Source organism: Chroicocephalus ridibundus, chromosome 3 (assembly GCF_963924245.1).
Source record: "Chroicocephalus ridibundus chromosome 3, bChrRid1.1, whole genome shotgun sequence".
Classification (NCBI taxonomy): Eukaryota; Metazoa; Chordata; class Aves; order Charadriiformes; family Laridae; genus Chroicocephalus; species Chroicocephalus ridibundus.
In genome coordinates this window covers 43051399-43073452 of record NC_086286.1, presented here as the reverse complement: position 1 = coordinate 43073452, position 22054 = coordinate 43051399, and the positions used below count along the sequence as shown (strand labels likewise).

The 22054-nt window shown below is 38.1% G+C and overlaps 1 protein-coding gene across 3 annotated transcripts in view; it reads right to left on the bottom strand.

The window, feature by feature from the left end:
* Positions 1 to 22054, bottom strand: part of AKT3 (AKT serine/threonine kinase 3) — a 157446-nt gene that overhangs the window by 87338 nt on the left and 48054 nt on the right. Inside the window, exon 2 of one of the 3 annotated variants that reach the window (XM_063328924.1) lies at positions 2714 to 2789. The exons of the other annotated variants lie outside the window; for them this stretch is intronic. The gene's annotated coding sequence lies outside the window, so the exon portion shown is untranslated. The remainder of the gene's footprint in view (positions 1 to 2713; positions 2790 to 22054) is intronic. 3 annotated transcript variants of the gene reach the window in all.

Sequence of the window (22054 nt, the reverse complement as noted above, 5' to 3'; positions counted from 1 at the left end):
TCACCACTGCATATACTGCAAGACAGTAATACTATTCAAGTTTGTTAAGGATGTGAAGAATTTCAGAGTGGCAAAGCTATGCCAGTGAACTGAGAAACGCCAGATAAAATGCAGTGAAGAATTACTTGAATTAATAAACAGTACAGGAATAACCTGAAATACTCATACACTGTGGTTAGGTTTAAATTAACATCTAAAGAGCAATTAATGTAACCTTTGCTTAAGTATGCGGTGCTGAGAAGAAAGAAAGAAAGGAAAATACTATCATTTGCAAAGTTACACAATTTTAGGAACACTGAAAATATTATTCCACGATAAACAGATAAATTACAGGTTTGCTAACTATATTAAAAAAAATGTCAAGAGAACAGAAGGGATTCAGAGACAAAACACAGACAAAAAAAACAGAGTTAGTGAGAAGCAGAGTGAGGAGAGAAAGACTGGATTAGGCTTCAGTTTCAAAGGAAGGACTACGACAAAAGGATTTAACAACACAAATGGCCAATAGTAGAATATCAGTCATCTCACAGGAACACATTTTCAGAAGAGTTCAGGAACAGATTTTCAAACATTCGGCATCTACAGTTCCAGCTGGATTCTGTAACATCACCCCGTAGCTAGCGGCTTTCACCATGGCAATGGCAGCCCCTCTCCCGCCAATTCAGCACCCAACAACTACTGGCACCTTTAGAAAAAGCCAGCCTCTCCTTGAATGCTGTGAGGCATCTCCACAATCGTGCGAGCACTTTTTCTTAAAAAATGAAAATCTCACATTCAGGAAATTGGAGTAAACATTCAACATAGGCAGGCTCTTCCTTTAATTGCTATGCCATTTTGTCCGGGCACAAATCTGGTGCTAGCCAGGGAGTACTGATGGTGAACTAAAGTCACAGTCCTTGGCCACTTTGGTTCACCTTAAATACAATCTAATGCGTTTGGGAAGGTGAGGAACACTTGCAAAGGAAGTGTGCAGTGCATCCCATCTCCTACCCCACAGAGTCAGCAGTGGTATCCACGCAGCTGAGGCAGATCTACAAAATGATCTAACCCAAAACACACCCCAAGAAAAATATGTTTTGATCAGATCAAAACTATTTCAGCTCACTGTACCGTTAGTAATAGCACAAAGGAGAGAAGAGGAATAATGGGCTTGGGGGCAAGAAAGATGCAAGGGAGAAGGGGCATCAGCACGAATTTGTATAAGATTAAGAATACTGATTAATCGGACTGCTGGTCTACCATGTGATTGCAATTCTTGTTTTCCAGTTAAGCTAGAAAATCAGTTCAAGTGATTCAAATTTCTAAGATGAACTGCATCTAAGCAACGATGCCACAATAGGTCTGATGCAATATTAAACCAAGAATTTCCCTAATACAATTTCACATTCTATAAAAGCGAAGTATATTCTGACATGTCAGAAAATATTCTGACAACATTTCTGTTACACATGTACACAGAAATTGTAGATGAAAAAAGTGTAAACTATAAGGAATATGTATAAATATCTGTACTCTGGCAAATAACTGCAAAATCACTTAAAATTCACAATTTGAAAAAACCTAGAAATATAGTATTTTGACATGTGTTTGTGAAGTAGTTATTACAATTTAATGATATTAACAAAATCTTAGCAACACAGAGATCCCAATATAAATTGATATTTTGAGTTAGCCATGCAATACTTCCCTTACTAGAAACAGTGCTAAGATAAGAACAATTTAGTCAGTAAAGTATTTTCTTAATTTGCAGACTACAATTAAAGTAATAAAAGCTAAGAAAAACACAACTCAAGTTTTTAACCTCAGGATTCTACATATTTCTGAAGTATTTCACTGCCTTAAAATGAATAAAACTGCTCATAACACCCACATAAGAATCATAATACAGTTCAATTTTAATATACATATTTTAAAATATTTTATCTTGCATAATTTTTTTATATTACAATTGCAATAAACATTCAGGCAAGCGAGGTGTTAAGAAGTCTTTTACTTCAATTTTTTCCAGTCCTCTGAATTAAAAGAAAGCTTGACTGATAAGCAGAAATGTGAAATTCTAGACCCTGCAATTCTCCTAGCACAACATTTTTGCCTCAGTTTCAGTCACTTTAGAAACTTTTAAAACAGAACTACAAATTATGAACCAAAATTCCAGACACAAGATTGAACTGAAAGATGACTGACCTGGATAAGACATATAAATTTATCTAGCCAATGTCAGGATGAGGTTTGTTACTGTTTTTCTGCTAACAGACACATATTTTGTGGCTTCTCCGCTATGAGCATACTTTTTTTTCCCTAATCTGAATTACTGAAAAGTTTTTAATGACTTAGCTTCCAAAATAGTTTTGATGCAAAAGGCAGTCTAATAACTTACAGGATGACCTTAAACAGATCTCAACAAACTCTACAATTATTTTATCCGATGCAGAAGTCAAATTTCATACAAGAGAAAACACTGGTAATCTCCTCCTACACCTGGCCTTTCTGAAATCCTGACTGTACACACAATAATTAACTGGCACCAAATATTTAACATTTGTGACACCAAAATAATAGGGACCAATAAGGAACTGTAATTTTCAAAAAATATATTTGCATTACTAGTGAATTAACTAAACAAATTTGATGTGGTTTTAGTGGACGTTTTTTCCTCTAGAAAGTAAACAGCACAATTTTCTAATTAATAAAAACAAAATGGAAACTGACTTACAACACTGACTTCAAAATCCTTGTCAAAGTCTGTACTGGTGATGTCACAAATGCTGTCACATCTGAGCGCGTATTGTCTGTAGAAGGTTCAGAAATGTCCATTTTAATCAAAACATTTATTAGAGGTAGTTATGTCTTTTGTTTTTACTTTAATGAATTACATAATTCCTTAAGAATCATGGTTGAAATTCCCTTTAGAAATAATAAATTAGGTAAAATCTAAATAGCTGAAATATAAGGATCTGATCTGTAATGGATATTAGAGTGAGGGGAAATCCGTACTTTATGCTTCCATCAGCCTTTAATAATGATGTTTGCACAACACCGATGCAACACTCCCATTTTCAAATTTGCTTAAAATGAACTACAAATTATTTCCTCAGGGTACTCAAATGCCAGTGACAAAGTGCTACAGGACAGAAAACACCATTTCTCCAAGCCTACGGTCATTTTTAAATTAAACCTTTTAAATTCATGACACTTCAAAGCAACATGTATTATCTTCCATTTCTCCCCACCTTAAGCCACTAGATACTAAACAATTACTTTTCTTACGTCAAGAAATCCTCACATCACTGGTCAAATCCCAGAGAATTTAAAAGAGATGGGGACACTTGTTCACCTAGATGCAAGTTGTCAATGGCTGAAAAAAACCTTTTCCTTCTCTCCTTTCTCCCTGTGCAATTTGGGAGTATGGCACTACCAAAAGGACCATGCTGTACTATGGGGAGGGATTTGAGCTGTGTAGGTGCCTGAAGAACTCTTAAGCATTCATCTTCATATTTAGAGCAATTATAGCATAACTATTTATATACTTAAGTTTCTTTTGATGCAAGTCATCTATGTTCTATAATCATTTCTGTATGTCCCCAGTAAAGATAACCAAAGAAAGAAGCCTTTCCAATAAAGACTTACAGTGCGAAAAATAAATCCAACCACAGAACTTCTTAAAACATCTTTTAAAATTTCCTATCTGTGACATAAGAATTGGAACAAATGACAACAGAATAAAGCTATGCTCCTATTTGAAATTCCAAAGAAAAAAATAAATAAAAATCTCATGCCAGAATGAGGTATGAGGACATATGGGCAGTCTATCACCTGACTACCAAACAACAGTACTAAAGCTGACACATGTTTGTTAATCCCGAGAGGTAAAACGCTGCTTTGTCTTCCGGGGGTCGTGCTGCAGATGAGTGCCCGTTATGATGCTGATGCATTTTTCCATGCTGACGTTCCCCAGGGAATTTGAGTTCCCCATCAGGGAGAAGCGATACGAATTTTTTGTCTCCTCTAAGCCTTCCATATTTTTGTTTACCAAGTGTTCACATAAGAATAGGAAGTACGAGAAGCACAGCTGAAACAGTTTTAACAAAAGCTTTTCTTCTGTATGTTTACAGTTTAATTCAGTTAAATTTTATACCAAGACTATTTAGTTTTCTGTGACAGCTTGATCTTGTACCAACAGATCGCAGTTTGATAGGGAATGACTGAAATCTTGTGACATGATTATTGGTTACAGACAGCAAGCCCTCTCCAGACAATCCGAGGTGATTAAGGGGAGCAACATTTCCCAGAGATCTGGGCATTCTCTAATGTACTTTTGCTCTCCGTATGGAGCAGAATAAGGTGGGGTTCAAGGGAGCAATGATCAGTAGGCTACAGAAACACCCTAGTCCTCTAGAAGTTTCTCATTCTCCTGAAATAAGTTTGTTTTCAGACTCCTCCAGTTCCAACAAAACCCCTCAGAAAATTCCAGGTGCAATTTTTCATTAATACCTCAGCTGATCTGGCTGAGGAGAAACCCTGTCTCCTCCTCCTTCCAGTCCTGCAGTTCGGCTTTCTTCCTTGTCTGATCTGTCACTTGTGCAGCTCACTAGTCCAACAGGAAAAAAAAAAAAAAAAGGAGCGGGGGGGGAGGACGGAGAAGGGCAGGAATAGGACAGTCTCCTGCAAGATCAGAAAACTGACCCCATCAAGCTGGCAAGCCTTGCTAAATTCATCACGAGGTGGCAAGGGGGATATGGTCCAGGCAGGGTCAATCTGAACCTCCTCCTTCATTAGCACCTTACCATTAGATCTGATTAGGTATAAAACCAAAACATCTTCTGGATACTGTTTTCAAAACTTCTCTCTCTCTGACACACTGGGCATCTGTTTAAAGGATCTGGTTATGTGAGTAACAAGTGGGAGGACTGCACGTGTATTGTTGATTGTACAAGCCCCAAAGCAGACAACATACAGCTGCTTGTTGCGGCCTCTGTTTGCAAATGGATGGTCATGGCGCCCAGTTGCATCCTTTATGCGCATTTGCTCCTTAGGTGACAATGCAGAAACAGTAACACCCCCGTCTTCACTTACGGAGGAAAATTAACAGTGACTTACACAATACTTTGAGCTCGCTCTCTGAGTCTGTATTTGTGATACCGCAAACCCATTTTTGTTCTTAACCCAGCAACACTCCACACGCTAGAGAAAGTGCCTTTACAGTGTCTTTAAACAACTCCATTTACTTAACCTGTCAAAACAATATTAAGAAATTACTTTATTACCGTGAATCTGTACCTTCACATAGAAAAGTGTAAAGGACTAATGGGCTTAACTTAGTATAATGAGAAAACAAAAATACACAGCAAAGGAAGTATGTGGACACTCCGCATTCAATAAGAGAGCTCTAACTGCCCATGATACTGAGTACCAAAGTGTCAAACTGGTGGCAACAGCAGTACCCAGCTAAGAAAGACCATGAAACACACTAGGAACTACAGTAACTTTATCTTTTAATATTGATACAGTGTATCTCAAACAGCATGTCAGCAGGCACCTCAGCAAAGAGCAACTGGATTTTTACCGTTTCATTTGAATAACACTCTGAGCAAACCTTGGACAACTTCTCAACAAGGTCACATTTCATTGCTAATCTGAGTATCTCATGTGCGAATCTGTATAGGACATTTCATCATTTTTATTCATGCTATCATATATTTTAAGACAAAAAGAAACATCTCACCATTTCAGTATGATCTCTTCAAGGAAACAGGCCACAGAATTTTCCCCCATTATGCATATACTGGTAAAAAACTACTTGGTTTTTTTTAGTGCTTATCTTCCAAAATGCACTCTGTCTTGTTTTGAGGGTATCAAGATGCTCTCCTTAGTATTTTTGAGATCTTTCTTAGTCACCCTCATCTTCGTTCTGAATACATCTGGATCCAACGTTCAGTCATAGAGCTCCATTACTTCCCAGGCTGCTACATTAAAGAGCCCTTTACATTTCCCCATTAAGGTTCTTTCTCATGGCAAGTCAATCCCATACCCCTCAATATCCGCACAGGTTCTCAGAATCTCATGTTCTAAACTCATTTTCTCCAATGCTGAAAACTTTATAATTTTTCTTCCCTACTCTTTCTCCAGGATGTAAATATTAATTTTACTATTAAATATTAAAAGAGAAACTGGAATGGAACTCATAATTCCCATCTCCCTATCCTAATTTACTTCTCTGTATTTTTATTATGCATCTTGAGGGGCTGCAAGGAAACCATTTTCTCCAGAACTTGACTAGGAACTCTCAAGAATTACAAGTAATAAAGAACACAGAGATTTTATTTAACTCAATAAGTTTCAAAATTTTTCAATTCATGGAACCCTAACATTTTCTAGCAGAAACATGGAGTCCTAAATACCAAGAGAAGTGTTGTGTCCTATACCCTGGGCAAGCTGGCTGCGTTTTTTTTTTCAGTAACCTTTTGTAGGCTCTTACAAAGCAGCCCACAGATCCCCCTGAATCTGCAAACAGGATGGAAACTACTATTATTACTTTTAACTACTATTATTACTACTTGTTATTTAAAACAATACTACTTCTCTACTGGAAGATTTCGCCATCTCCCAGGAATCGATCTGAATACTTCATGAGCACATTTATGCCTAGAGTGGAAGAAAGCTGCCCAAGTAAATCTGATATGTAAATATTCAACATAAACACAAAAATATAGGTAAAAATAAGAAAAGGAAAAAAAAGCAAAGACTAGCTCAACAGACCTTACAAACAGGCAGAAGACTACTGAAAATACTGAAAGGTAAGGAAAAATGGCTGCCACAATTCAAAAAGAAAATAAAGTAGTTCTCCCTTCCTCTGTCCCCTTCCCCCCCCAGCAAAATCCACCTGAATGTCTTAATGGAAAAGTTAAAACTGTGACTATATGAGAAGGTCAGTACTGAGAATTCAAAGCTTGCCCAAGGAAATGAAAGACCATAAAACTAAGAGAGTTAGGAAAGAATTTGAAGAGCTTCTTGAAATGATGCTCATCATCAAAAGCAGGAAGCCAGACAAGAAATCAGTAGGACTTCTGATAAGACAAGCACAGAAAGGGAACTCCAGGATAATAAGGCCACACCAGAGAAGCACTAGGAATTATTCACACTGATTTTTACTGCTAAACACACTGGAAAGATACCCAAACACGGACCACTCCCTTTAGACAAGTGAAAGCTAAGACGACTTCATGCAAACATGCAGGAATTATTAGATATCAGTAAGATATCTAAGTATACCAAGACTGGGTAAGTGTCAGCCAGGATTTTCACTGAAAGGTGAAAGCACAGAGGTGCTGGCCAAGGAGTACAACCCTTCCCTACGGCCACACGCCCAGGAGACTCATGGATTGCCAATACAACTTCAAACAAAAAGCGACTCTAGAAAGGATCCCAGAAACTACCTGAAAGTCTGACTCCTGCTTCTGATAAGTCACTAGAGTCTACAATAAAAAAGGTCACAGAGCACACGAGAAGACATGGATCTGTTGAGAAAGAGCCATCACAGCTGCCATGAAGGGAAAGCCTGCCTCACTAATCTGATGGAGTTCTATAAGGGGAGCAATAAACGTGAGGGCAAAGGGCATCCAGAGGGCATAATGTGTTTGTCAAGGTTTCTTCCCAAATACAAATAAAAAAACTAAGTTGCCACAGGATTGGAGAGGAGGTTCTTAGACAGTCTGGAATCTGGGTAAGGAAGAGGAAACAAAACATAAGGTTTAATGGTCACTTTTCAGCATAAGACAGACAGTCAGGAGGTCCCCCAGGGTTCCATGCTGGGATCATTTTTATATGACATCTTCATCAATGACCTGGACAGTGGTGTGATCCATGAAATCTTACAAGCTTACAGATGGTATTACACTGCAGTGGATAGTCAAATGCATGTCTATGGCATGGAAAAACAGAAGGATCTCACAAAATTTGAGTGGGCAAAGGTGACGAATGAACATCAGGTACATGAACGTGAGGTAATGTATCTAGGAAAGAAAATAACCTAAACTAGGCTTCACAATGTTTACCTTAGAACCATAAATTATAGGTTTAGTTGAGTCCTGGATTCACCACTGACAGCTCTATGAAATTCTAAGTTCATGTACAGCAGCAACCAAAAAAACCTGACAAAAATGTTGAGCATGTCAGAAAGGATACTGAGAACAAGAGAAAGGATGTCATTTGCTAATACAGAAAACACTGCTGCACCGACATCTTCATTACCCTGTGCAGTCTCTCATCTCCACGTCTCAGGAAGAATGTAGGTGAATTATGGGAAAATACAGAGATGGGCAACCAAAATGATCCAGGGGATGGAGCAATCACCTTTTCTAAGAGAGGATGACAGACAGGGGCTCTTTACTTCGGAGAGGAGAAGATTGAAATTTACAAAATCATGAAGGCAGCAGGTAAGTGCAGAACTGCTGTTCACCAAATACCGCAATACAGTAAGTTACTTGGTGAAACAGGTCCATAAATGGATACCAGAAGGATTACACAGAGATACACCATCTAACTTTACTAATACAACAGTTCTGGACACTGGGAAAGTGCAAGGGGAATGAAAGGCAAAAAAATGGCCAACCTTGCAAGCTCTCCCTAAACAGCATCTCCTCTGCCACTGCTGCAGACAGAATACTGGGCTAAATGGGCCACTGGTACGACTCAGTAGGCTTTTTCTTATGTTACCATTACTTGAAAAAAGTTTTGGTTTGTAAGCCAACTGCCTTGCAACAATTTAAAACCATAATTTCTTCTCCTCTCCACTGTACACATGAAGAACAGATTATATTATCACTTCTCTTTTCTTATTTAGCCTCATTAATTGCAATTTATTCAATCTATACTCATAGGCCACACTCCCTAAATTGCTGATCACTCTCATTGCTGGTCTCTGTTTATAGTCTTTATAATCTTGAACCGCAGCATCCAGAAATGGATGCAGTTGTCCAGCTAAGGTCTTAAGTGCTCAATGGAGCAGACAGATGCATCGTACAGGCTCTTGTTACTGTTTATGCATGCTTCTCTTTGCCTTTTCACAACAGTGAGATATAATTAATACCCAGCTTGTGATCCATGGTACCTACCCATGGACGTTATTCTGAAGAACTACTTATGCAGCTACCGGTTCTCCATCCATTTCTTTGTAAAGTAGACCATTCTAGAGCACGTTAAATGTTCCCCTGGATAGCTTCCAGCTCCTCACACACCACTTCTCCACATTACCAATACCATTCTGAATTCTAAACCCATACTCCAGACGCCTGCAGACTCTCTCATCTTGGAGACAACTCAAAACATTAATAACCATTCTCTTTTCCATAACTCACCTCATCAATGAAAGTACTGCCTAGGCAGAAGTCAGAAAACAGCCTAACAAAATTCTACTCCATATTTACTTCCATTTTGATACTGAACCTTTAATAATTACTCAGCGCAGTTTTCTAACAGTTTCCCTCTTAGAAACAAACTTCACAGTCGTTTCATCTAGAAAACCCCTCACAGTTGTTCCATGTATGTCTCTTGTTTCCTTATGAAAATGGTATTCACAGAGTATCAGAAGCCTAACTAAATGCAAGATGTGACATCCAAAGTTTCTCTACTATACAAAGACTGTTACCTTGTCAATAAAAGGAAATTTGATTAGTTTGATACAATTTAACCTTGCCAAATCCAGTGACTCGTTATTTTCTAGATGTTCATTAATAGTCTACTTGTTCTAGTATCTTCTCTTAAGTTAAATTGATGTTAAGCATTTTGCCATATTAAAACACATTTTGTTTGAACGAAAAAATCATGAAAAGCAATCCATGTTATTTTCTTAAGTGTTATTTACTACATTACAGTCTATGTTATCTATGAATTTTATCATCAATCATTTTGTATTTGTTTTCTAAAGTACTGTCAAATAGAGCCAGTCATAAAACTGATCACTGCAGAATACAAGAATATCATCATCACACACATTCATCTCCCAGATTTTTAGACATACCTTCCAGTTTGACTTTGGGTTATACAAAAATAGGAAGGAAAAAAAACGGAATCTAGCTCACTATCATAAAATTATGAAGGAAGAAAAAAAAAAGAATCCAGTTTAGTCTCAAAAGAAGCAAAGGCTTTACTAAAGGTCTTATTCCTTTGTGCACGACAGGCCACATGACCGATCTTTAACTCTGACATTAACACAACATAGTAAGAGTTAATAAGAGTTATGCCAGAATAATGGCATAATTAACTCAAAATGCCCACTGCAAATATAAAAGAAAAACACCTTCAAATGTTCAACAAATAGCACCTTGCCACAACTATTGTTATCTGCTGCTGCCAATCAGTATTGTTATGGTTGTACAAAGACTCCAGTGCACCAGACTGTCGCTAATTATGTATATTCAAGTGATTAGCAAGCACTTGTTGCCTCGTTCACACCACCCTCCAAACAGCAGCCTTTGAGAGGAGAATAGACTGCAAATTTATTGAGAGAACACTGTTAATCCTTTGGGGAGAATGTAAATGTAAACAGGACTACTCTACATCAAGGTGCTTTGACAACAAAAATCATCTGCATAAACACATGCTCAACAACAAACAGGTGTTCTATTTCACAACTAGCGCCCATTTGATGCTTTCAAGTAAGCATTATGCACAAACTGTTAGAAGTACTTTGAAACCAGCTGCAATTACTATAATTAGCTGTTTTCCTGCACTTTGGGGTTTTTTTCCCCTGTACCTGTTCAGCATTGTGTTGGTTGCAATCTGTAAACTCAAGTGAAGCTAAGGTCCTAGCCTCCTGTTTAAAGATCACTATCCTTTCGGTTCAGTATGTGCTACGCTAAGTTCATACTTATCGTTAAAGTGCCACCAGTTATAAGATGATGTTTGTATTAAATAACTTCACAGTCCTACAAAAGTCAGGTCACTCATCTAACACTCATTGTGATTAGGAAAACAAGGATTAACTGCCAAAACAGCACCATAAAAATAGTAAGCCTTCAATGTTCAGGATTTCCCTTTTTTATAGAAATGTCCCCAGGAACTAACATGATTTATTTTTAATAAAAAGAACTTTACTTCTAGTTTTATCAGACAATGGGTGGTGAAAAGTCTTGCTTGTAGACAGCTACTCCTTCTATGCTCCAAGTAAATGTTTTTTAAAATTATTTGGTCAGAATGCACATGCTTCCTTCTGTTTAATGAATGCAAAATACATACAAAGCACCTCTACCTTACTTTTTATTCTTATTAAAATGGTGTATTTAAGTGTCTTTCTATTCCTGCCTCTCACTCAGCCTTTTGTGGCATCTACACAGCTCTTGGTTTTCAGCAGTTCCAAATGCTCCACCACAGCGATGCGTTTCTATAGGTGACTTCAACATGAACAATGAACGTGTCTAGGGGCGTCTTCTCCAAAGTCAAACCCTAATGTGCTAATTTCATAACCTAGGCAGTGCCGCCTATAGACAGCTAACATCTGATTCTCCTACCTTATGATTTGCCAGATTTTAACCACTGAACTGAATAATTCCACATTCAGCACCTGCTGAGAGAAGATTTTTTTCACAAATGAAACGCTTAACAAGCAAAGACTGGGGCTGCCCAGGGAGTAAGAACACAGCTGGGAGGAAAGGCTAAAAATGATAAATACACAGTACTAGAAGGAGGACAGGCTACAGGCAACGGAAAGAAAGAGGCTCTTTCACCTGGCGTGAAACAGGCAGGAAAATCCATGATACAGCACCTTTCCAAGACTGGGAGACAGCCCTCTGTTGACAGATTAATTTGACGTCCTCTACCAGTATCAAAATGTATCTGAGGTCTCCCTAATGTTTTTTTCATCTGTAACAGAAGAGTTCTATTTTTGTGGAGGTCCACACTGGGTGATTTACAGAGCTCTGCAAATTTTCAACAACATCCACTACTTTCTTCCTACCAACTCCTGCCCAGCTGGAAATTGCACAAAAGCTTCAGTTTTGTTGGGCCAGCCAAGCAATACACACTGTATTCATAGCAGTTATTTTCTAAAAGACCAAAAGAATGACCAAAAAGATTAATAAAAGGTTGTAGTATTACAAGATTTCCCACAGAAATGCAGGGAGCATCGTATGTCTAGAAAATTCTGGGCAAAGATAATTTTTGGGCTTCTTCCAGACACACGCTGTCCTTTAAGAAGTCCAAACAGAGTATGACAAACCAATAGTTGCTCTCATTTTCTCCATTAGCTCTTATGGCAAAGATATATGTAGTGAACGCAGCACTTTCAATTGTACAAGCAACCCCCACAATGACACATTCATTTCTTTTTCTCTGCTCTTTCTTTCTTGACAAAGAGAAAAATCTGGCAAGTTATCAAAAAAAATAGAGATTACTACATCTACAGCTTGTATATTCAAATATGAAGAAACATCAGATTCAGAGTTACCTTAAGCTTTTAATCTACACTAACAGCTGTAAATTAGAGAATGCTGTCTTGTATTAGAGTCATCTTTGCAATTTGTATTCCTAGCTCTTACACTGTAATCCCAAATCAAATTTCACAATAGAGTAGCACCCAGCCACTGAAAAAATACAAACAGTGCATAGATCAACATTACCATTCATTTGACTTGCAGTAAGGTAATTCAAGGAGCTAGACTTTTCTTTTTGGTATATAGTATTTTTTTATGCCAGTTTAATTCCCTGAACCAACGCTGCTCACTTAGATGAACACTGCTGCTACACCAAAAGATGTAGCTGGAATGCATACAGAAAGGTGGCAGTTAACAGCCCCTTCTTCCCCCTTCTAGAGAGTACCAGACTTCAATTTAGCTAATCTAAGTATATCATAATCTCTGTGTCTCAGCACGTGAACAGATATACAATGGTTTAAACTAACCCTTCCAATTTTGCAGTAAACTACACTCAGTAATTTGTTACAGAACTTCTGACGGGAACAGTAACTTCTACTGTCACCACATGAAGGGACTGGAAGGGAGGAAACAATGAGCTGTGAAATGCTTAAACAGCTCCAAGTAGATATACAAATACGGTTCAGTTTTTTTATTGTTAAATAAGTCAGCTATATACTAAACAGAATATATGACTATAAGGGTGTTTACTACTCATTCGTATCATCACCATGCACAAAGTTACACCACACACATCCGCTTTCTGTTTGTTTATTTAAGACTCTTTGTGAGACTCAAAGGCAACTAATTAGGAGAAATACTGTATTGAATTCCAACATAAGGAGGAGTTTAAAGCCTGGTACCCCATTTACACACACAAGCATGTACTGTTTCTGTGTTTCAAGTAAAAGCTTTGAGAGGGAGAAAAAGAAGAGTATATAACGGAGGTCACTATGAGCATTTGCAAAGAAACACACATTATTTGATAGAAGTATTAAAGCTTTACAAACTAGCAGCATCCCAAAAAAAATCTATGCGTATGTTTACATGCGCTTTATTACAGGGCATATATTTAAGCATTCATACGAGATCAACAGGAAAACATTCTAAAGAAATTCCTTGAAATTGCAAGTCTTAAGTGAATCAGTCAACTAAATAAGAAATATACTAAACAGCCCTGGGTTTCAGAGAAGAAAGAATGAAACATAATTTTAACATGAGACAATTTTGAACTTTATAGCATTACAGTTACTACTGATTTACTGCATTTCATTACGCTCTCCTCTTAAAAAACCTTTTTCCATGTATGCTGCATCCAGATTTCTCATTTTTCGCATGTGTTCTGATGAAAGGTGAGATCTTACTAAAAACAGAGCTGGGCAGATGAAAAGGACAGAAATTTTTGTATCCAGCTAGTGGTCTTAGCTAACACTCCTAGCAAGTCTCATATCAGACTTGCAGGTTTTAAGACCATACTCCTCCTGCAAAACACTATATAGTGGTTACAAGTGCATTATATCTGAGTAGGTCAGATTTGACTGCTGGGTTTCCTCAGGAAGACTGGGGATCTTTAGGATGGACCTGCTGCTCCTTCCAAAAGCCGAGGTAAGAAGGGGACAATCGGTCCTTCCTTTCAGGACTCCAAAGAGTACTTCCAGTTAGCTAGCATCCATCAGGAATAAAAAGGTAAGTGATCAGCATGGGCCACAGCATCGCACCTACACAAGTCTTGCATATACTTCTCAAGTTATTTTGAAGCCTTCCTGCAATGGATAACTACCTTGCAATGCCAGAGAAATTATGGTATTTATTAATATACTGAAGAAAGCAGGAGCAATCTAACTGTGTTCAATATTCTCCAAAGGAAGTAACGTAGCCCACAGTTAATAGCCTGTAAGCTTTGGTGACTAAACTTTAGCCAAAGGTTTCAATGAGGTGAGAGTTTAATTGTTAGTAAGGAAAGCAAAAACATCCTTTCAGAAAGTCTCCCTTTTGTGACAAGGACTCCGTACAGGTTGCGTAAAAAATGCAAAAATGAAACACTTGGGGCTGCTATAAGGGGAGATCCACAGCAACAGAGGAGTTGCAGCCAACAGACTGGGTGACAGAGGAAGCTAAGAGATGTAGGTAATGGGAGCAGTTAGACACTACCCCAGTTTCAGAAACGACTAGCAGTGAACAAAGTTAGCAGGAGCAATTAAAAAGGCAGTCAGAAATAACCTGGCGTGGACCATGCAGTCTTCAAACCAAACCTTCCAGAGCACTAAAGCCTACACAATAGTGACCACCTAAAGCTGTAACTGCTCAGACAGCCCTGGAAACTGGGACCAATAAGCTACCCTGCCCATGAGGTATGACTACTCTACCAACAAACCAAATGAAACACAACTAGAGGAACAGATTAGTGGCAGGCTACTTCAGCAAGGCCTCATAGCCGTAGGAGATTTGGGTCATGACTACTACCAACGTGTTTTGGGCATGATTACTGATACTGTTACGATTCTATTATCAATGGTTCAGACTTCCCAAATTGATCTTTGATTGTCTTTTACTCCTTGTAATGATTTCCTGCAATCGGGAAAGTACTACTTACAGACGGATAGAAAGCATAGTTTAGTGTCCTGGTTTTCTAAGTAAGAAATGAAGTTGGTGATGTACTAAGAGTTTCTGTAAGGACCCTGTCAAGCACCCAACAACAGAGGTTTGGCAGAAGAATGGCATCCTTCCTCAAAGACCAAGCTTCTGGAACAAGTACACGCTCCCTACAGAAACATGTGCTGTAAGTTGTGTTCTGTGGCTGCCTCCATAGTTCATTCCTCCTTATTTCCTGGGGAAAAAAAAAAAAAAAAAAAAAAACCCACCACTAAAACAAACAAGATCATATGGTTACAGAAAATGCACATACTCTCTGAAATCCTTCTTCAGCAAATTGGGTGAAAGTACTCTGCTGGTTTGTTGTTTAACAAATAAGCAATGTCTAGTGGTTGGAACAGTATTAAAAGGGGGTGAGACAGCAGTACTTGTACAAATATTTAAAATAAGTACACTTTCAAAAGCAGTTTAACAAACAGGGCCACATTATAACTAAACCACTATAATGCATTTACAGCTAAGGCTGACTAAATGAAATTTGCTTACGCCAAAATATCCATGGCAGAGCTAGCGCATTGTGATGGAGATCAGAGTCCCCCCACGCCACTCTAACTGCAGCACAGCAACTCTTTTTAAGTAGCCTTTGTGGTGCTCAGTTTCACAACTCCAATGCAGCGCAAAAGCAGTTGCTCCTCTGATACCCCGTTCCCAGAGCGGGCAGGGGCTGTGAGCGGCTTTCGGAGCGGTGCCCGGGCTGATGTCACTCTGGGACTGCAGGGGAGGAACAGTACCAGGAAGCGTCAAACCCTCGCATTGTGCAAGGGGATTGGCACATGGGGGCAGGTTGTAAATCTGGACGGGGACCAGCGAGACTTTAGATCACGATTTCACCCGAGGAGGCAGCTGTAGCAATAAACACAACGTTCACTTCTGTTCCACGGGATGTTTCAAATGTAAACATTAACTCTATAGCTGAATTCCCAGTTTACATTACACTAAGCACAAAGACGAAGAAATGCAAATAGCTGACCTCTAGTAAAGCTAATAAATCTCTAAGTGTTCATTCCCAAATAGTTTCAGATAATTCTCTTCCCCTCTTCCACAAAATACCTTTGGAGTGACATCACTACAGTTTTAAACAGCGAACTACATTTATGACCCTGAGAAGTTAAACAGAAGGAGGAAACAATGAATGAGATCATCTGGGGGGGGGATGGATGTTTCTTTTCACAAATTACAGCCACTTACTTTTTTTTTTTTTAATTTTTACTTTAAAAAAATAAAATTTGCATCCTAAAGCTTTTCTCAGTCTCTCCATTATGTAACAGTTCTTTAGGAAACCGCCAGCTACCCTGACAACTGGGATGTTTTGCCAGAGTGGCTTTGTCTAAATCCTAAAGCAGTCCTTGGCTATGCGCTGAGCCCAGTGCCTGCCTGTGATGTGAATGCCAATGAAGAGCGCTGCCCCTCTTGTCTGACAAGTCAGAGACTTCAAGGTCTATCTGAGGTCAGCAAACTGTCTGGGCTACTTTTGAGAGCTTAAGAGACTGAGAAACACAGCCAACAACACAGTCCTTTCCCTTAAGCGTCACATTGGGCAAAGAGCGTTTCACGTATAATTGTCAGTGCATTTTGTTTAAAGCAGAAAGCAATATATTCTTCATGTTTTGCTTCTCTTTGCTTCCGAGTCTTACTTTCATTCCCGGCATCAACAATGAAATTCAACCCCCTAGCGGACAGGTAGGGATGAAAACTAAGCTACTTGTACTTTAAAATCAATCAAATTAACATACGTATCCAAAATTCAATTTACAAGATTACCAAAAATTAATAGTGAAATACAGAATGAGTCCATCTTGCCATATGCAGTCTAATTCTGGTGTACTGGCTCTATACTATTCAATTCTCCTGATTTCCTTCAAACTCCCATTCAAACAAGCCCTATATTGTATATTGTATACTTAAAACTTATAATTTTTGTTGCAAATCATAAGAAATACTGCAGTAGGCCAAAAAGCACTCAAAAATGCTGTTTGCCCAGATTTGTTATAAACACCTTGAAATTCTCTTTTTTTGACACTTACAACAGATCTTTTAAGATGGCAATGGATATAAAATCCATCAACATCAGTAGTGACAAGGAAGCAGTAACTTCCTTTCCAATCTTTCACATCATTTCTACTTTTGGAGGCAGAGACATCATTATCTGCTAGCTACACAAAATGTTAACTTAATTTCTTTCTTACTATTGCTTTTTATGTAAACACTGAGATCTTACTTTGTTTTATGAGCTATACAATACATGCTGACTTTTTTGTAACTATTTAGCTGAAACCATGAGCTGAGACAATTTTTTAATCTAAGGAACTGTATCATTTACATTCCCAGTTTTACCACCTTTCCTTGTAATTGGTGATTTAAGCTTCAATTCTTTTCATGGGAAATCACAGCTTAAGCACTCTGAATTCTTACACATGAGCATCTTTCATTAACCCCAAAAGGAAAGGACGCCTTGCTTTCCAGGATGATGAAGACAACTAAATTTCGCATGACACATTATCCTACTCTTCATGAATGTTTAGTGAGAACCTGCATTACTGGGTATTTACCATACAGAATTCCAAGAGATGAGATGAAGAAAAACTGTAATGTATCTACTGATTTTTAGACGGGATTTTGATTTTAGACATTACAGTTCAAAAATTAATGAAAAAGCGCAAAGTTGCTCATTAACTTGTCAGATAAAACCACAAACTAAAGAGAGAGTTAAGAAAACAGCTTTGCTGAAACCAAGGCGAAATCTCCCACTAAGAAAGGCTGCTAATATGCTTTTGAACTTGCAAACTATTCCTTGTATAGCTACGTTAAGAAAAGAACTTTCAGTTATATATTTTTGGCATATGATCGTGAGGGGGAGGCTGCTTTTTTACTTTATTTTACCTAGAGTAATTCATTCACTCTGAATGTTACTGTGAGCGAGAGGGAGAACTGGTACAGAATTACAGTTACGTAATTGATAAAACAAAATTCTGTGTGATATTTATAAATACATAGATGGATATTTAAAGCTGCATTAAAATACTGAAATGAGAACTAGGTTATAGAGATGCATCTTTTTTAAGGAAAGAATTTAATAAAGCATATCTTGTATTTTTTTCAAACCACGACCTTCATTACAATACCTTAATTTTCCTCATATCTCAAAGTGTTCTCCCTAATTCCTGGCCAGAAAGAGCATTTCACAGATACATCTCTACACAAAACTTATACAACACTCTCTGAAAAATATTCCCAAATCTTCCTCCCAACTTTTAAGTCAGACCCCCAGTACTTCTGCCACAGATGTCTACAAAACATGGTATGCACATCTCACATCAATGAGCTCCTCTCTGAAGCCTCTAGCTTTGGTATGACATATCTCCAACTTCTGTTTACTCCTCCATGTTGAGGTCTTATGGAAAACTTCCCTCCTAATGAAGTACTGAGCAAAATGCTTCTTAAGTCAGTGTCGTACAAGAAACCTCAGATGTCACAGAACAACAACTGAAATTGCACCATCGTTAACGTCAATAGTGGTTTGGGGCCAAAACATCCAATTTCCATTATGTAAAACTGAGGCATTTTCCACCCCAAGTACGAATTACGACCTTCCAAAGTGATCAAGAAGGCCTTGTGTGACCATGGAAAAATAATCCTTTATCTGATGAATTTCACAACCTTGTAAAGAGCAGGGGAAAAGCTAATGAAAAAAAAAAATAAAAAAATCAATAAACGCTGCACCAACTTATGACCCCAAGTATTCAAAGTCTTCGGCCATGCTTTCAGTACTGGTGAAAGGCACACGCCTGACACCCCTTCTATAGCAATGCACACCTCCAGGCTCGCAGTCAGCTGATGAAACTCAGACAGCACTGGAAGACAAACTCCCAGAAGAAGAAATTTAAAGCTTCCTCCGCAGTTTGAAGTCCTTACTTCAGTTCCCCCATGCTCGTGTCTTGGGGTGAATTCACCATGTTTTTCAGAGAAGTAAATTCTCAAGGTTTTGCAGCTTCTGTGTTAGACCAGAACTGCACTACTGATTTATCTTATCAGCCACTTGATTGCTGTCTGGCATCAGGACTAGCCATAAATTAAGTGAAACCTATTAAGAAAAAAAACCACAGTAAAATTAACTGCTCATTTTTATTTCTGTCTATCTTTTCCCTTCTCTCCCAGCATCCATGCAGCATCACAGTGGTCGTAGGGGAAACAATTTTACATATTGCCATCACTTACAACCTTCTCAACACACAGCCACAACCTCCACATCCCACTAACAGACAAAATCATTGTGCTCAGCACTATCCATCCGCAGTTGGAACACATAACAATTTCAAAAGGATGCTGCCAACCAGCAAAATATGAGCTGATGTCTAAAATACAGCAAGGTCATGCAGGTTTGACAAAGTCTCACAGTTACAGTACATTTTACTTGAAGAAAAAAAAAAAGCCAAACAAACAAAAAACAAACAAACAAACAAACAAACCCACCACACCAGAGTTTTACATCTTTTTGGGATATCTGTTGTGATAAATATTTATATCTTGAGCACAGTAGAGTAGCAGTTTGCTATGTGGAATATAAGTAAGCTACCTATCTAGGCAACTTCTTTTAGGAAATAAGAAACAAAATATATTTTCTCAAACTCCTTTTTTCTTCCTCAGTTCTCCAGTCTGTGTCACCCTGTAATTCTATTTCAAGCCTGGTTCTTATATTTCAGTCTCCTTTCACTCACTTCATGTAAGCGCAGAGCTACTGTACTTTCAACAATTTTAAGAATTGCCTCTAAAACAAACCCCGAAACTAATTCAAGCTTACAGACTTAAGAGACTTTGTAGAACAAATTGCTGGAACAGTAAAAGCCAGTGCACTACATTTTCTTCCAATGTGAGGAAGTCCACTTGATGAATCTTCAAAAAACAATTGCAAAGAAAGAGAATATCCTTGACACAGTGTATGCCAGATACATGAACACAATGATCCCCTCAGATTTTGGGTTCACAACTGCATGTATCTTATTTTCCTGTCTTTTGCTAAAACTTTGGATACGACAAGAAACAAAAAGGGAAAGTACCAAGAAAAAAAGATTGTCCAACGATGTGTTTCAGCATCCTGGACCATTGCAAGGTTTTGAGATCAGATGAGAACGTCTTACACGTCTTGACAAGCAAATTCCATAACTGTCCATTACTGATCATAACTGCTCCCTTCTGATAACTCTGACCATTTTACAGCAGCCCATATGTGTACATTCACTGTCTCTCCTTCAAACAACACTGACTTTAAAAGCATTTTAATTACTGTAGATTTACAAGTTTGATCACATTTTTGAGGATTTTCACCAAGTGGCTGTACCAGAAAAGCATAGCTATAAACTTCTTTGGGTTTATATGTTAATAAAGGAAATCAGATCTAGTGCTTTATCAAGTCTCTTCCTGCTAAAAGACAAATGACTTAATGTAAAAGGTAACAGCTCTCCTTCAAAGCAAATATTCTTTGGTGCCTTGACTAGTCTTTCAAACCTTTGGCCTTTGTGAAAGGACGGTCTGCCTTTGCATTTTTTTATATGTGTTGATGATTCAAGAAGTGCTACCTAGGCAGATTTTCCTGAGCAATTCTGATTTCTTCCGCACTCTTCCAATTTTTGTATCGCTTAAAGAAATTCTAATTTGAGTTCCAAAAGAGATCCAGAAAAACTGCAAACCAAAAATCTTGACATATGAATTGAGAAAATTAGTATAAACTGTTCTCAACAACAGAATTAGTGGGCAGACAAATAAGTATGGAAAAACTGTCAAAACAACCTCTGTAAAAAGAAATTACACCTCAGAAATCTGAGGGTTCTTTTCAAACAGTTAATAAGCATTTAGACCATAAAAAAATGCAATTGACATAGACTGTGTAGGTTTCCAAACAACATTGAACAATATCCTTAACCTAAAAAAGCTAAACTTCCACAGGACAAAAGGGATGATCCTCACAATAAAAATAAATAAAATAAGCAAAATAAATAAAAGCAACCAGGGTCAGAAAACAGGCATCAAAAAGGCAGAGTAAATGGTCAGTTCTCACAATTAAAAGCAAGTTCATCAGTAGAGACCTGCAGCGATCTACCCTTGAGTCCAACATGGTCATAAATGACGAGTAAAAGAAGGTAAGAGGTGGTGAACCAAAGCTGGTGATTATACAAAGCTGTTCAGGCTAGTAAAGAGGAAAGCCGACTGCGAAGAATGGCAGAAGAATTGAACATCTCTCCCTCTCCTTTCTACTCTTCCCTAGCATCAAATGTTGGCTACTATCAGAGGCAGGATATGTGTTAGAGTGGTGCTATTCTTACTTCATTGTTAATTTGCAGGACAGGTGACTTCAGCAGATATAACCAAAAAGCGTTAACACTAAGCTCCTGACTGAGTTCCTTCACGCACGTGTTCCAGGACTTCCTCTGTCACAACATCTAGTTTGGAGATGGATGCTGTTAAATGGTTTGTGTTTGCCTTAAGTGTCTTCTCCTGAATGATACTTCTAGGCAGGAGCCTTCTATTCAATATCAACACATTTTAGAGATACTTTCCTAAACTCTGATCTCTACCTAGGTGAAGATCTCTAAACCCTTGGACGCAGAGACCAAGTCTCTCAAAAATTAGAATTAGAGTGTTTTAACTTTTGGACACAGGTGCTGTAACCATGAGTACTGTTTCTTTCAAGGACAGATGAAAGGTCTTTTTCCTGTGTGAATCCTAGCTCTCACATATTGTTTCAGTAAGAGCTGGCCACACATAAGCTGTATTTGCTTCAAAATGCCATTTCCAAATTAAATCAGGTGCCCAACTTCCACATTTGTTGTATCAAGTGGGCAGTTACAAAGAGACCACAAATATTCTCGTACATAGGAGAAAGTACAATCTACAGATTATATGGATTTCAGTATCTGACCAATACAAAAATATCCTTGCAAAAAATACATATTAGGTGGGGGAAGAAAACCGCTGGTACTCTTAGCATTGAAAAGAACCTCTGC